Source organism: Amblyomma mixtum, chromosome 4, assembly GCF_055824585.1.
Source record: "Amblyomma mixtum isolate Tamu chromosome 4, ASM5582458v1, whole genome shotgun sequence".
Classification (NCBI taxonomy): Eukaryota; Metazoa; Arthropoda; class Arachnida; order Ixodida; family Ixodidae; genus Amblyomma; species Amblyomma mixtum.
The window spans coordinates 78,788,147-78,804,950 of NC_143015.1; positions in this window are offsets into that span (position 1 = coordinate 78,788,147).

A 16,804-nucleotide genomic window follows, 5' to 3' on the forward strand; every position below is an offset into this window, starting at 1 on the left:
TTTCCTTTCCTTTCGAAAAGGTAGGAGCCGGGACTAAAAGCTGTAAAAACAGCTTGACAGGGGCCCCGGCCCCCTACATGGTGGCACTGCAGCGTGTCGGAAACAACATCACCATAACAAAGGAAAAATAAATACAGATACATATTACAGAGGCAATATAGTTCAAGAGCAACAAATAAATACAAATTCAACATTGCAAGGCGAACAACAGTTTGTAACGCTTCAAACACAGAAAAAAAAATAAAACAAAGAAAAAAATAGATGAAGTACAATGTGTTGGACATTCTGGACACAGTATGTAACGAATTGAAGCGACAGTAAATTTCTACAAGGGACATGGGTACAATAATTACAGCGCAGAAAACTTCTCACATTACAAGATCTAAGACAACTATAATAATTTCTGCCGACAGAACAGACTAATGGTATGTTTAGGTTCGTATGCTGGATCGAAATTCGACGACTCTAAACTATTGAGTAATGTGGGAGTAATATATTTCAAAGATTGCGTATGGTATGAGGTGCGAGGTGTAGGTACAAGCCATTTTTCCTTGTGCCTCGTAAGGCGAGGTCTGGCGTTTTCTTGTAGTTGGGCTAAAGATATTAAAAAATTACTTTTTTCTTTCACAAAAGATTTATATATTAGCATTAACCTATAGTTATATAGGCAAAACACTGGGAGAACATTATATTTCTCAAAAAGGGGGGCCGAGTGGTGCAAAAAAGACACATTAGCGATATACCGAACTGCTTTTTTTTGAAGTAAGTGTAGTTTTTTTAAGTCAGTCATACCAGTCGTGCCCCAGACAATAATACAGTACTGAAGAAGAGATAATACTAGGGAATCATAGAGAATAATTTTAACCTTGGTAGGCAAAATTTCTCTCAATCTCGCAATAAAACCAATAGCACTGGATATTTTCGATTGAAGGTACTCAACGTGTTTGTTCCAAGTTAAATGCTTTGAGAAATGAACACCAAGTATTTTCACTGTATCGACTATTTGGATGCGATCTGTACCTAGACGTAGATTCAATGAAGTCAGCTGATGTTTTCCTTTTGGTGAATATAAAATTGCTTGTGTTTTAGACGGGTTTATCCTTAAACAGTTTGCGTTAACCCATTGGTGTAAATCGCCAAGCGCTTTATTCGACAGCAATTCAATGTCTGCTTCTGTCTTGCCCTTAACAAAAAGCGTCGTATCATCTGCGTACGAGACAAACTGAGCCCTGTATGTGCATCGAACAATGTCATTGACATAGATAATGAATAACAGTGGCCCAAGTATGCTTCCTTGCGGGACTCCAGTTGATACAGCCAGCACGGAAGATTTACTGCCATTTATGTCAACGTACTGAGTTCTATTTCCATGATACTTGTACTCAAATACACGGCTTAACAAAGAATTATTTAGGGTTTAGGTTCGAACTTGGGGGTTTCCTTTTTTGTGTATACCATATATACTGTTTCGTTCAAGTTGTGTTTCATACGCAATTTTGCGGACCATGAAGATATTTTGTCCAGATCCTGCTGAATCATGTAGGTGTCTGTTTCTGAGGTGACTGTTCTGTAGAGCACACAGTCGTCCACAAACAGCCTTATATGGGATTCAATTGCATGAGTGACGTCATTAACGTAAAACAAAAATAGCAGTGGGCTCAAGACGTACCCTTGTACGAGGTAATTAAGCAAACAAGGGAAGGGGATGAGGGGCTCGTTATGACAGAAGCCAACAGCCACAGAAACCAAGGGGCACAGGAGATTTTTTTTAAGTTATTTATTTTGTGGTGTTGATCAGTTTAGAATATTACTGAATATGTTATCGTTTAAAGATAACTGATTAGAAAAGCAGAAGAAAAAACAACCACCTGCCGCCGGTGGGATCCAAACCCACGACCTGTAAGGTCTGTTAGAAAAGTATCCGACTTTTTTTTTTTTTTGCGAACACCTGATTGATATGAAACAAGCGCGCTTACAGCAGTCAACCTTGAACCCTCGGGCGCATGCACGAATTTTTTCCCGCCTGCCGATAGCGTCAGTCGCTGGCAAGCAGCGTCTGAGTGAGGCAGTGCGCAGTGCTCTCGTCGGTTTTTTGTTGCAAGGAAAATGGCGGAGCGAGAGGAGCAGCGCTACTACCTCAAATTTTGCCAGAAACTTGGCGATAGCCAAGTGGAAACCATTCGAAATGTTCAGACGGCTTTCGGTGATGATGCTATGAGCAGCACACAGATTAAGCAGTGGAGCAACTGGTTTAAAGACGGCCGCACATCCGTGGAGAGACAGCCACGCTCCGGTCGGCCATCAACATGCCGAAATGACCAGGTAATTGCCGAAGTGAACGCTGTGGTGATGCGGGACTGTTGTGTGACTATCCGAGAAATTGCGGGAGAGGTGGACATCAGCAATTTTTCTGCACATTCCATTATCACCGAAGATTTGGCCATGGAGAGAGTGGCAGCGAAATTCGTGCCGAAGCTGCTGACAGTGGAGAAAAAGCAGCTTCGTGTTGAAGTCTCAAAGGAGATGCTGGATTCCACAAACAGTTACCCTGACTTCACCGACGCCATAATCACTAGTGATGAGTCTTGGGTGTACGGGTACGACCCGGAAACCAAACCACAGTCGTCACAGAGGACGCATTCCACGTCATCAAGACCAAAGAAGGCCCGCCAAGTGCGCAGCAATGTCAAAGTGATGCTGACTGCTTTTTTGACTCGCTCTGTGTGGCACACCACGAGTACGCACCCCACAGGGTCAAAGAATGACTAAAGAGTAACAGAGATGTCCTCCATCGCCTACGTGGCGCTGTGCGGCGCAAGAGACTGGAATTGAGGTCAACAAGAAATTGGCGCATCCCTTGCGGCATTGCTCCTGCACATTCCTCGCATTTGATTCAGACTTTTCTGGCGGAAAACCAGACTCCTGTAGTTCAACAGCCTCCTTACTCTCCTGATATGTCCCCCTACGACTTCTGGCTGTTTCCTAAAATCAAGAGGTCATTGAAAGGAGCACGATTTCAGAAAAGAAAGGACATTATGGCTGCAACGACAGCAGAGCTAAATTCCATTCCGAAAAGGGCCTTTTCGGAATACTTCCAACAATGGCAGCACCGCTGGGAGATGTATATGGAGCCCCAAGGAGACTAATTTGAAGGTTATTAGGTTTCTAACGCTCCAGTTATGCCAGTTTTTTTTCTTCGGCCAAAGGTCGGATACTTTTCTAACAGACCTCGTATACCCGCCGCGGTGTCTCAGTGGTTACGACGGTCGGCAGCTGGCCCGAAAGACGCAAGTTCGATCACGGCCGCGGCGGCCGAATTACAGTGGAGGTGCAATTCTAGAGGCCCGTGTACTCTACGATGTCAGTGGACGTTAAAGAACCATAAGTGGTCGAAAATTCCGGAGCCATTCACTACGGCGTCCCTGACAGCCTGAGGTGTTTTAGGACGTTAAACCCAAATAAACCAATAAACCCTTGTATGGCGCGCGCCGGATCTGACTTCCGTCACCTCAGATTAATCGCCGCTCACAACAAACTGGATAGTAAGTCGCAAGTACTCTCTTACCCAAAATATTAGTTAAGTACTAATATTATAGGCATACATTTTTTGCATAAGCAAATTATAGGGTACGGTAGCAGACGCTTTCTAAAAATCAATGTATATACAGTCCACTGAGAGCCGCATGTCCAAGGCATCTGCTAAGTCATATGTGAATTCAGCGACTTGGGTGATACAGGACAACGCTTTCCGAAAATCATGTAGATTAGTGTTATGTTACGAATTCACGTTTAAATCCGCTACAACACTGGTGTACAAATTCTGCTCTAATATTATAAACGCGGCACATGTCATAGATATAGGGCGGTAGTTCAAAATACAATTTCTGCGACCTGCTTTTTGCACCAGCAAAACGCTCGCGCTTCTCCGCAGCGATTTATCAACAATTATTATTATGAACGGTGCAAACGAGCGCGCACAGCTTGTAGAAACTATTTGCCAATTCAACAGTCCCCCTCCTTTTGAGTTACTCAACAGCGTCAAGAAATTTTCAATCCCACGTGTTCCAATCACTATGTCTTCTATATCCGTTTTCTGTCTATTGGTAATCTGCCCGCTTGAGCCATCCTGCTCCGTCACCGGCTTAAAAACGGAACTGAAGTAGTGACTGAAAGATTCTGCCTTAACGACGTCCTTGTGCACACAGTTATCACCACTCACAAGGAGCGGTAGTGAAAGACTATCTCTTCCAGTTTCTTTACATACTTCCCAAATTGCTTACGGTTTTCTTGCAGCCTTGTATGAAATGAATCGGACAACGAATCTTTAGCTGCCCTTATAGCCAGTTTTACCTGCCGTGTTATTTCCTGCAGTTTATTCCAGTTTTCAGTGATCGGTATCAAAAATACAATCAGATCATTGTCACTTACGAGTGAGACAACGCAACTATTTCGTAAACCAAGGTTTACTTCTGCTTTGGCTACCGGTTAATATTCTTGACGGAACAAAATCATGCCTCACTTCGTACATTTTCTGCTTTAGTAGACTCCACAATTCTGGAACACCTTCGTTTTCTGCTCTTGTTTCAAACAATGAAAAAATGCCTTAAATTCTCTGTTGATGCCGTCTACGTTCACTTTATCGTCATTGTATATTTCCGTGGTTTTCGTTCCAGTAACCGTGGAATATTGCGTGCTCAGTTCACAACACACGGCATTATGGTCACTTATTCATGGACTAACAATTACGGAACTCACTAACTCGGGTCGATTTGTTAATACTAAATCATGAATGTTCTTTCCACGTGTTGGTTCCAGTACCATCTGCTGGAGGGAAAAAGGAGTTTACAATAATATTACCTCTTAGCTGCAACGACCGACTGCAGGTTGAAAGTGGGGTTGACCATGCCAGTCCAGATCTGGCAGATTAATGTCCCCTCCTACGATAATCAAATCTGTTTGTAGTAATTCCAACAGTCTTTAAAACTGGGACAACGCTTCGTGCGAAGAATTTTGTCTGCAGGCTCTTAAACTGTTTTTGTTCGGAAGCATCAATTGACAAGATACAACCTCACACATAAGGACATCAACACTAACACTACTCGATGGCGCTGCAGGTGGATTCTTCTAAATAAGTCTTCAAATGGCCCATCGTCGCCATCGTTCTGTCTAGCGGCCATTTCAGATCGCAAAATGCTGTGAAAAGCCACCAATATGATCATATATAACGGGATACAAACGCCACCTTCCCCTGGCAGAAACCTGATTCTATAGTCGTCTGTTTGCATGTTTTTTTTTTTGCTCGCTACTAGCATCGCCGGCCTGTGCCATTTGCAAAGCTGGTATTGTAGTGACCCACGGATCCAACTCATGTAAACAGCAAACTAATAAACTCTACCTGGGTATTCTGGCGTTTGTACTGTACTAACACAGAATCACGAATGATTTTAAGGATCCTAGCTGCGCGTTGCGAAGTCATATTAAGATTTCGCCGCAAGATAGCGTCCAGTGGTAGGCAGGCAGGAGGAAGGAAGAATTGCAATTTAGCTATGTACATATAGCGCTCAAAGCACGGCGCAAAGTTAGTGGTTTTTTTCTCTAAAACGGGGCTGATGCTGTCATTATTCAAAGATGGCTGGCAAAATTTGTCAAAAATTTGTGCAGAGTCCTTCTCGATCCTCTTCGTCGTGTTGCGTTTCATACTCAGCGTTAAAACCTCAGAGAGGTAAAGATAGCGAATGCAGCATGAGAACAGTAATGAGAAGGTAAATACATTGCGGGGACGCTTTCGTCCCCTGCGTTCGCTTTCCCTCAACGCGCTAGTTCCCTGTGGTTAGCTCCTCCGCAAAGCACTCCTCTCGGTTCGGTGACTTTCCACTAAGAGGGGAGGGCGCTCGCGTCGCAGCGACACCAGCGCCACGGATGGCGTTTTGCTGCGCGCTCGCGGGGAGCTACGGGGTCTCTTCTCCCTCGGCACCGGGAAGCGAACGGACGTTTCGCTCGCAGCTTCGCTCTTCGTCGACGGGCGCCTCTTGGTCGGAACTTACTCCCGCCGAGCCCGTCCCGCTCGACCTCGGAGTTTATCCCTTTGCCCTACCGTGGGTGGACGTTCGCTCGTAGCCGTGCTGGTGAGTCGGACATCCTAGATTCCTCAGTGTATTTTGTTGCTAGCTGGCGTTATTGTTGTTATAGCAATAAATGCCTTGTTTGTGTCAGCCAGTGTGTCGTTCCTTTGTTCCCGTAGAGCACGGCCCGCCGTGGTCGGCGTGCGCTCAGTAGCGTACGCGACCACGGGGTGGGGTCCGCGCGGTTTTGAACTGAGTCAGCCGCGCTTAAACGGGGAGAACGGATTTATATCTCCCCGATTTTAAACCCCACATCTGGCAGCCCAACGTGGGGCCTGCTCTTGGAACATTGGACGACTGTCAGTTCGGTTCGAGGAACGCTCTTTGTCCGGATTTGACAAGTGGTAGGCCTAGTGTGAATTTTGATCGCTAGGACCTGCGGCATGCTTTCTTGAGTGCGAGGTGTATTGCGCTGCAGCATGTTTGAATTTTTCGACATGCTCAGCATGTTTTTTTGTCAAGTTTTTCTTCCTGGAGTTGCTTCAAGAACCACTTGGTCCGCATCGAGGGAGCGCGAGGCCTAGCGCCCGCGGAGTTGCCGAGCCCGAAGCGAGTGACTACAGAAGCCGCGTGGGTGGTCCGAGTTTTCTGTATATATTTTCTCGCTGTCTCTTTTTTGACTCTGGGAGTCGCGGCTCCGGGAGCCGGGTGGCCTGAGCCACGGGTGCCTTTGCGAGCTCACTGGTATTGCAGCTCGGCACCGGGCGTTCCGACACCGTCCGATACGGTGGGCGCCGATCGCTCAGAAGCTGCTTTGTGCAGTGAGCGGGGAGGACCACCCCACAAAACTGACGTCTCCTCGCGGCTGCGCCCACGAAACCCGTTTCGGGTCCTCCTTTTGTTGGGGGTCATCGACCGCCACTATGGTAGTGAGGCCTAAGGCTATTCATAGCTGCCTGCACCTTGTCAAAAGTGACACGACCACTGGACCGTGGTGTTGAGAGGGGGCTCACTTTGCTGGCCCACCCGTTTTTTTTAACCTCGCATGAACCGAGCATTCTCGTTCAACTCAAGAAAGGGCTTTGTTCACTCGAACTTTGTGTTGCACTGCCGCCCGACACGTTTTGCTAGCGAGTTGAGCATTGAGCCACGAGGCCTTTGTGTACGCCGTTTCCTCTCCCGTGACCTACGTTAAAGGCGTGCGGAGTGTGTTTCGGAAATTTTGCAGATCCAGTGGAGCCACTCCGGCTTGCTGTCCTGTGCACATCGCCTCGCTGCCGCCTGCTGCGACGGAGCGGCCTGTATCCTGTTCGCCGCATCCATCCGGGGCAGCCGTGGCGAGACCAGACAGCAGCCACCTCTGGCTGCTGCCCTGGCGACTACTGCGGAATCTTGGCCTGCAGTGGTCAACCGGCCCTCCTCTTCGCGGGCCTGCGGGCACATAGTCCGCGGGCCATGCGAGTCGTCCCAGCGGAGACCTTCACGCCGCCTTCGGAATACCGCGGAAGACTGCGTGCACTCTGTCGGCGTGACCTCCGCTGCACGACCTGCCTCAAGTGCATGAAGACCAGGAGACTCCTCCATAGCATGTAACTTGCAGGCGCGTGGGTCTATTTAAGGTTGGGGGCATGTGGGGACGCTTTCGTCCCCTGCGTTCGCTTTCCCTCAACGCGCTAGTTCCCTGTGGTTAGCTCCTCCGCAAAGCACTCCTCTCGGTTCGGTGACTTTCCACTAACAGGGGAGGGCGCTCGCGTCGCAGCGACACCAGCGCCACGGATGGCGTTTTGCTGCGCGCTCGCGGGGAGCTACGGGGTCTCTTCTCCCTCGGCACCGGGAAGCGAACGGACGTTTCGCTCGCAGCTTCGCTCTTCGTCGACGGGCGCCTCTTGGTCGGAACTTACTCCCGCCGAGCCCGTCCCGCTCGACCTCGGAGTTTATCCCTTTGCCCTACCGTGGGTGGACGTTCGCTCGTAGCCGTGCTGGTGAGTCGGACATCCTAGATTCCTCAGTGTATTTTGTTGCTAGCTGGCGTTATTGTTGTTATAGCAATAAATGCCTTGTTTGTGTCAGCCAGTGTGTCGTTCCTTTGTTCCCGTAGAGCACGGCCCGCCGTGGTCGGCGTGCGCTCAGTAGCGTACGCGACCACGGGGCGGGGTCCGCGCGGTTTTGAACTGAGTCAGCCGCGCTTAAACGGGGTGAACGAATTTATATCTCCCCGATTTTAAACCCCACAACATAAAGAAAGCAACATGAAATTTAAAAAATTTCATCTGAGTCAACCAAAGCTTGGGCATGTAAGGGGCTAGGATATGATATAAAATACACGTAAAGATGGCTGCACTCGTTTGAGGTGTTAAGCGGAGTGCATCACTGCGGTGCACCTCTGCAGAAGGCACAGGACAAAACCTCACCCTTGGGATCCGGCAGACAAAAATCAGGCACTACGTGCGCAGGAGGCACTTTGACCTTACCGCCTTATATTTGACGACAGTTTTGCTTTTCTTACTGCATCTGTTCGGAAACTATGTTAAAACAAACCATGCTGCGTTTTACATTTTCCCTCGTCTTCACAGCGCATCAACATACTCTAGGTGAAGAGGAATGTAGGGGGCTCCTGAAACCATATTTGGTTGCGGACGCAAACTGACTGATTGCAACGACGGTGATTTTGTCACGGTGGTCTTTTTGCCTCACTATTTACCTGTCGATAACCAACGAGCCGTGGGGACGTTACCGGAGAAGCTGTGAGAGATATAAAAGAGCTTGACGTGCTCATATCTAGTGAAGCAGCGCTACGGCACAGGGCCAAATGGAAGAAAGGGACGAACACAGCGCTGAACTGACAAGAAAAAAGAAAAACCTACAGGATGAAGAATGTGCCATGCCAAGACAACGGGGTGTATTCGGTCCCGTTGACGAGTGGTGGTTCATACATCAGCCAAACTGGCCGGTGTCTAAATGAAAGACTTAAGCAGCATGGAAACAATGTTAAGAACGCGGCCCGCCACATAGGTATTCACTGTCGTGAGTGTTCATGTTACCCAGAATTCAAAAACAGCCAAGTATTTACTAAACACAAGGATAAGCTTACACGAGAGATTATTGAGGCATCTGAGATCATGAAGCTGGGTGCGAATTGTATCAGCACTCCTTCGGTTGCCATCTCGTTGAAAGAGCACAACTTCCTGATTTCAAATTATCGATGCACACGCGATACAGCTGCATGAGCATAGTGATTAGGATTGACACTATCTGCTGTTCTCTGTTTCTTTTGTTTTTTTCTAAGGTGCAAAAGAGTATATATATGCTGTTAGCATCCGGAATAACCATTTCTTGTCAGTTAAGCGATGTGTTCGTCCCTTTCTTCCCTTTGGCCCTGTGCCGTAGCGCTGCTTCCCTAGATATGTCAGACCAACTCGCCCACCAGTTCATGTTGACGTGCTCGTCTGTCCAATCTTCCCTCGGATACGCATGGAAGAGTGCTGTGCTTGCTTTACTAGACGTTCGGGTCTGTGGACGGGCGAAAAGCTCAGGAAGTGGCAGGCACTCCTTTGGGTGAAACTGTTAACCCGGTTAGTTGTTTGTACGGCTGGCACAGAATGGACGGCTAGAAGTCCGAGAAAAACGCTGTCAACTAGTGCTCCCTTGAAAGGGGCACTTGATCGGCGAGCCATCCCAAACGAGACATCCGTGTCGCGATGTTAGGGTAGTCTACGACGAAAAAACCACAAGGTGGGGAGGAACCATAAGGAAACTTAAAGCTTGAAAGAAACACAGTCGCCTAAGGGGCACAGCAGGATGGAACGAAGATGAGTACTGTAACGTAAGGCCACAGGAAGGTTTGAAATTCTTTTCCGCAATGCTGCATAGACTTTTTCAAACTGTTGATTGTACAAAATGTGCGATCAATTTGTGTGTGCATCCAGCTGAATCAGAACAGCAGATTCAGAAAAAAGAAAGAAGCTGTAGGTTAACTTCTGTTGAATTGCTATATAATATCCATCTAGAGGAAACAGTTTATATTCCTACGGATTGATCTCTGAGCAGGAAAGTTATTCAATTCGTGGCACAATATCAAGGAAGTTCTCCGTTACTGTTTATTTCCGCCAACGCGCTGATCTGGCGACGTGTACTCGTCGGTGGCCACATTTGATGACCTGACGCAACATTCTCCAATAGATTCCAAGGCAGCGTGCTTCGCCTTAAATCCCTTTTTTTTTCATTACAGCCCCCCGCTACCGTTCATCTCACCAAAATTAGGGCAGAGTATCATAAACTTATTCTTCTTGTTGGATTTCTTTTCCTACACTACCACTCCAACCAAACCTTTTGCCTTAAAAAAGCCACGAAGGATAACATGACAGAATGTCAAGTGTAACAGAAATGCAGCTCATTAGTGGGTAAGGGAGCATATCATTTTCAAGACCATACGCTAACAACGAAAGGTGCCAATAACAAAGGTTCGACTCCATTGTGCAGCAATGCTGCTCTAAGAAACCCTCCTGCGATAGTGATCGTTTGGTGCCGCACCTATCTTTTTTTTCACTTTCTAATTAGGTACAGTTTCATATTACTTGTAAAGGTTGCGCGCCTTCAACTCTTCAACCCTAAGGTTTGAGTGAAATCGCGTGCGAACGCGTCCTTTCGCCGGTTCCTACTTCTTGTTTAAATGTGAACGTTAATATTTTTCTGATGAAAGGAGCATTGAGCTAAGGATCCTCAACATTAAAAATAATATTGGTTTCAGACTGGCCGGGCATGGGTTGAGATTTTCTCTTGCCTTTGAAAAATTCCCATTATCGATTGAATTTTTCAGTGTGGCATGTCAATGCCAGTTTCGATGACGCACATCCAGAAATAAGTTTAGGAAGTTTCACAGCTATGATCAGGTTTCCTGTTTGTTGGGTAGGATAGGTGGAAAAGAAGGTAGAAGTATGTAATAAAAGACATCCTGCATTGTGTTTACTGAGTTTCAAAGCTCTATTCAGGGTGATATTTTTGGCTGTGCGCCAGAGAGGGTATAATTTCCGAGCTTATAACCCAGGGTGGTGCGAAAAACGAGGCTCGTAAAGTTCGCGCATTCCTGCATGGGGTCAGCTGAAGCAGAGTTCAGCGACCGCCAACATACCCTGACGTAATGTCGTCCTCGATTTAGAACAAAATATCCGTGCAAAGTAGTAAATATCTGGTGTCTATGACAAACGCTAAAGCGAGTGAGTTACCTCAGAGAATGTCACAAACTGATATCCCAGAAGGAATTTGCATCATGTTTTGTACAATTGTGAAAGCATGTTTCGAAAATATTTTTCCTAAATTTCTTAAAAGAATGAGCTGAGAGCGCGCACGGTTATTAGTATGATCAGGTATTATCTCTTTATTGATTCATTATGCATTAATATCAGCTTTGCAATCATATTGTCACGTAGCAGTTGGTATAGGTAGCGCCGCGTCCAGACGGCAGAGCAACGCCAACACCGAGATGATGCCAGCGCACACCGAGACGGCCAGGATGGAACGTCGAGCTTCGTCTTCTTCAGCCGCGAACCGCGTGGCGCACGAGCTGCGTTCCGAACAGCCGCCGAGCGGCTATTGTTGTAGACGCGGCATTACCCTCCCTCTCGGAAGGAGCATCGGCCCGATGCTTTAACAAGAAAATAGGGAGAAAGAAACAAAAAAAAAAACAGAGTAACGCACAGCACCTAGTCACTGAATGTCTCGCGAAAAATAGGGCTTCATCCGCACTACATGAACAATCTCTGGTCTCTGCTGACGGCGAGTAGTCCGGGAAGCCCCATCAGGGAGGACTTCATAAGTTACGTCGCTTAGCTGACGGAGAACTCGGTAGGGGCCGAAATACTGCTTGAGCAGTTTTTCGGAAAGGCCACGGCGTCGAATGGGGGTCCATACCCACACTTTGTCGTCCGGGGCGAACGTCATCAGTCTGTGGCGGCGGTTGTAACGTCGGGCGTCACGGTCTTGTTGGTTCAGGATGCGCACTCTTGCAAGTTGTCGAGCCTCTTCTGCGCGAAGCGTGAACTCCTCGGCGCCAACGTCGGGGTCGCGGCCATCATGGGGCAGCATTGCTTCCAACATTGTCGACACTTCGCGGCCGTACAACAGACAGAAGGGCGTCCTCCGCGTGGTTTCCTGTTGAGCCGTGTTATACGCGAAAGTAATATATGGCAGGATATTGTCCCAAGATCGATGCTCAACGTCAACATACATGGACAGCATGTCGACGAGAGTTTTGTTGAGGCGCTCGGTCAGGCCATTCGTCTGGGGATGGTAGGCGGTTGTTTTCCTGTGAGTAGTGCCACTCAGCCGCATGAGGGATTCCAAGAGTTTGGCAGTGAAAGCGGTGCCTCTATCCGTGATAATTAGTGCTGGAGCGCCATGCCGGAGGACGATGCGTTCCACGAAAAATTTCGCAGCCTCGGCTGCTGTGCCGCGCTGGAGGGCCTTGGTTTCAGCGTAGCGCGTAAGGTAATCTGTAGCGACGATAATCCACCGGTTTCCCGAAGATGAAGTTGGAAAAGGGCCGAGAAGGTCCATGCCAACTTGCTCAAACGGGAGTCTGGGCACTTGAACGGGACGTAAAAGTCCAGCTGGCTTGACAGGGGGTGTTTTTCGTCGTTGACAATTACGGCACGTGCGCACATAGTGTCGTACAGTCGCCGCAAGCTTAGGCCAGTAATAGCTCTTTTTGATCCGAGCCAGAGTGCGGGCGTAGCCGAGGTGACCTGCGGTGGGCTCGTCGTGACACGCCTGTAAGATTTCTTCACGGAGATTCGCTGGAACGACGAGGAGGTAGTCGCTTCCGGTTGGAGAAAAGTTGGCTTTGTACAGCACGTTGTCGCGCAGACAAAAGGAGGACTGCGTTCTTGCGAAGGGCTGGGGAACCTCCTCGGTACGGGCTTCTAGGAAGTCGATGAGAGGTTTCAGCGCCGGGTCCTCACGTTGCTGACTGGAAATAGTCGCTGCGTCTACGGCTGCGATGAGAGGAAAGTCCGGTTCGTCGTCGTCGCGCGCAGCCTCGACTGGATATCTGGACAAGCAGTCGGCATCGTTGTGCTGGCGCCCTGATTTATAGACGATGGACATGTCAAACTCCTGAAGGCGTAAGCTCCAACGCGCGAGGCGGCCAGAGGGATCCCGTAAGTTCGTCAACCAGCAGAGAGAGTGGTGGTCGGTTACAACTTGAAAATGTCGGCCGTACAGGTAAGGTCGAAATTTTGTCACAGCCCATACCACGGCAAGGCATTCTTTTTCGGTCGTGGAATAATTAGATTCGGCACGAGACAGAGTGCGGCTGGCGTATGCTATTACGCGCTCAGCGCCGTCCTGCCACTGGACGAGTACAGCACCGAGACCCACGTTGCTGGCATCTGTGTGGACGAGAGTCTCCGCACGAGAATCGAAATGACCAAGGACAGGCGTGGTTTGCAAGCGTCGCCGTAATTCATCAAATGCCTGCTGCTGCTGTTCTGTCCACGTGAATGGGACTTCCTCTCTTGTAAGATGCGTCAACGGTGCAGCAAGTCGGGAAAAGTTGCCAATGAACCGCCGGTAATACGCGCAAAGGCCCAAAAAACGCCGGACCGTTTTCTTGTCCGAAGGAGTGGGAAAGTTGGCGACGGCAGCTGTTTTAGCAGGATCCGGCCGGACTCCACGATGGCTGACGACATGGCCCAGGAAAAGGAGCTCCTCATAACCAAAGTGGCATTTCTCGGGCTTCAACGTCAGGCCGGCAGATCGTATAGCCTGTAGCACGGTCAAGAGGCGCTGGAGGTGTTCTTCGAACGTTGGCGAAAATACAACAACGTCGTCCAGGTATACCAAGCACGTCTGCCATTTCAGGCCCAACAAAACAGCGTCCATCATTCTCTGAAATGTTGCTGGAGCTGAACACAAACCGAAAGGAAGGACCTTGAACTCATAAAGGCCATCCGGCGTCACGAACGCTGTCTTCTCGCGATCCCGCTCGTCAACTTCGATCTGCCAGTAACCACTTTTTAAGTCCAGCGAAGAAAAGTAGCGCGTGTGCCGCAACCGGTCAAGAGAGTCGTCAATGCGTGGTAACGGGTAGACGTCTTTCTTGGTAACCTGGTTAAGCTTCCGGTAGTCAACGCAAAATCGCAGACTACCATCCTTCTTCTTAACCAAAACCACAGGCGAAGCCCACGGGCTCCTCGACGGCTGAATAACACCATCCTGCAGCATCTCTTTGACTTGTTCAGCTATGGCTTCACGCTCCCGCAGTGAGACACGGTATGGGTTTTGCCGAATTGGTCGGGTACTGCAGTCCGTAATGATGCGGTGCTTAGCGAGAGGCGTCTGTTTGACTGCCGACGTAGACGAGAAACAGTCTTGGAACTGATGCAGTAGGCCAACTAGGCTCTCCCTATCGGCTGGGGGTAAGCCTGGGTTCACGTCGAGGATCAGCTGAGGTGTGCAAGAATTGGACGTTTCGCTCTGGAGGGCAAGACAGTCGTTAATTTCGGCGATGCCCTCGAAGTATGCGACCGCAGTGCCCTTGGCGATGTGTTGCCGTTCGGTCCCGAAATTCGTTAGAAGGACATCTGCTAGGCCGTTCCGTAGCGTGACGATACCTCTGGCGATGCAGACCCCATGGGAGAGCACAAGCGCAGTGTTCTGTTCTGCTACGCCGTCAGCACTGCACAGGTCGTCACAAATGACGGTAACGAGGGCACAGGATCGCGGAGGGACGGTCACATCGGCGTCGATTATGCGCAGGGCCACTCTGCGTGGTTCGGTGTCGGCTGGAATCGTTCCAGGGGTCGAAAATGTTACCAGACGATCAGGAAGGTTTATGATGGCACCATGCTCACGCAAGAAGTCCATTCCGAGGATCAGGTCTTTGCAGCAGTGCGGCAGAACAACAAAAGTGCCAACAAAAGCAGAATTGGCAATGGTGACTCGAGCAGTGCATCTTCCGACAGGCGTCATGAGGTGACCGCCAGCAGTACGAATTTGAGGTCCATCCCAGGCTGTCTTTACCTTGCTGAGGCGATCCGCGAGGTGCTTGCTTATGATCGAAAAGTCCGCGCCTGTATCGACTAAAGCAGTCACTGGGTGCCCGTCAACGTGAATGCGGAGGTCGGCGCTAACTGCATCGGTGTCAGGGAAACTCGGGTTCACAGAATCGTGCTGCGGCGGCATCGGGATCTCGGCATCGCGCTCCGGCGGCGTTCGGGGGTCTTCGTTATATCCGCTGTCAGCAACCTTCCCCCCTGAGGTCGCCGCTTTCAGTTTCCCCGGCGCGGGCTTGGAGACCGGCCCCGCAGTCCATCTGAGAAAGCCTGGCGGCTGGGCGACGTGACGCGTGCGGGAGACGGAGATCGAGGTCGGCGGTTAGAGGTGGTGTCATGGGCAGCAAGGTACTCCTCTATTTCGTGGGGTCGCTCACCAAAACGGGGACAAGGAGCGTCACGTGGGAAACCCCGGAGGCCGATTTCACGGTATGGGCAACGGCGATACAGGTGGCCGGCTTCCCCGCAATGGTAACAGAGCGGCTGCTGATCAGAAGTGCGCCAAACAGCCGCCTTCCGGGCCGGTGGACGCATGGCAGGTCCTCGCTGAGGCCGCTGGTAGAATGACGGTGGCGGAGCGGTTGGCGGCGGCGGGTGGTACGGCAAGCGTTGCACAGGTGGCAACTCGGAACGGAGAGCCGCGGCGTAGCTCATGGGGCGTGGCTCCGGTATGACTGGAGGAGGCGGTGAAAATGCTTGACGAATCTCGTCGCGCACAACCTCGGTAAGAGCCGCAGCCGTCGGGTCAGACGAGGCAAGGGTCAGTTTCTGCAGCTCTTCACGGACCACAGCGCGTATGAGCTCACGCAGCGACGCATTGTCGCTGGACACGCTCAAAGAAGCCGCACTGGCGCTTGGCTCACCGCACAAGGAGTCATTTCGGCGGCAGCGTTGATGCAAGGCCCGCTCAATGGCGGTCGCCTCTTTGATGAAGTCGGCTACCGTCTGCGGGGGATTCCGGACCAAACCAGCGAAGAGTTGGTCCTTCACACCTTGCATCAGGTGGCGGAGCTTCGCGGATTCCGCCATATCTGGGTCAGCGCGCCGACAAAGACGGGTCACGTCCTCGGCGAACATGGCAACTGTCTCATTAGGCTTTTGGACGCGAGCGTCCAGGAGGCGCCGCGCACGATCCCGGCACCTGCTGGCGGAAGGTATCCCAGCTTTGGAAATCGGCCTCCCTGTTCTCGAACCAAATCTTGGCTCCGTCTTCGAGGGCGAAATACACGTTCCGCAGCTTCTGCGCAGGGCTCCATTGGTTGAAATCGGCAACCCGCTCAAACTGGTCAAGCCAGTCTTCAACGTCTTCGAAAGTGACGCCATGGAAGCTGGCTGGCACGCGGGGTTGCTGGAGCGTCAAGTGTGAAGCGCTAGCCTGAGCCATGGTGGTATGCTCACCAGGTCGATGAGTGCGTGCCTCTTTTGGGAGGAGACCAAACTCTGGGACCAGTCCCAGGAGGCGGCGGCTGCTGCGGTGAACGGGCGTGCAGACAAGGGGTAGCTGGTCGGGACTCGATGAGCGGCTGTCTGAAGAGGTGTTGGACATGGGACGTCGAGCCCGCAACCTCCACCAGTGTCACGTAGCAGTTGGTATAGGTAGCGCCGCGTCCAGACGGCAGAGCAACGCCAACACCGAGATGATGCCAGCGCACACCGAGACGGCCAGGATGGAACGTCGAGCTTCGTCTTCTT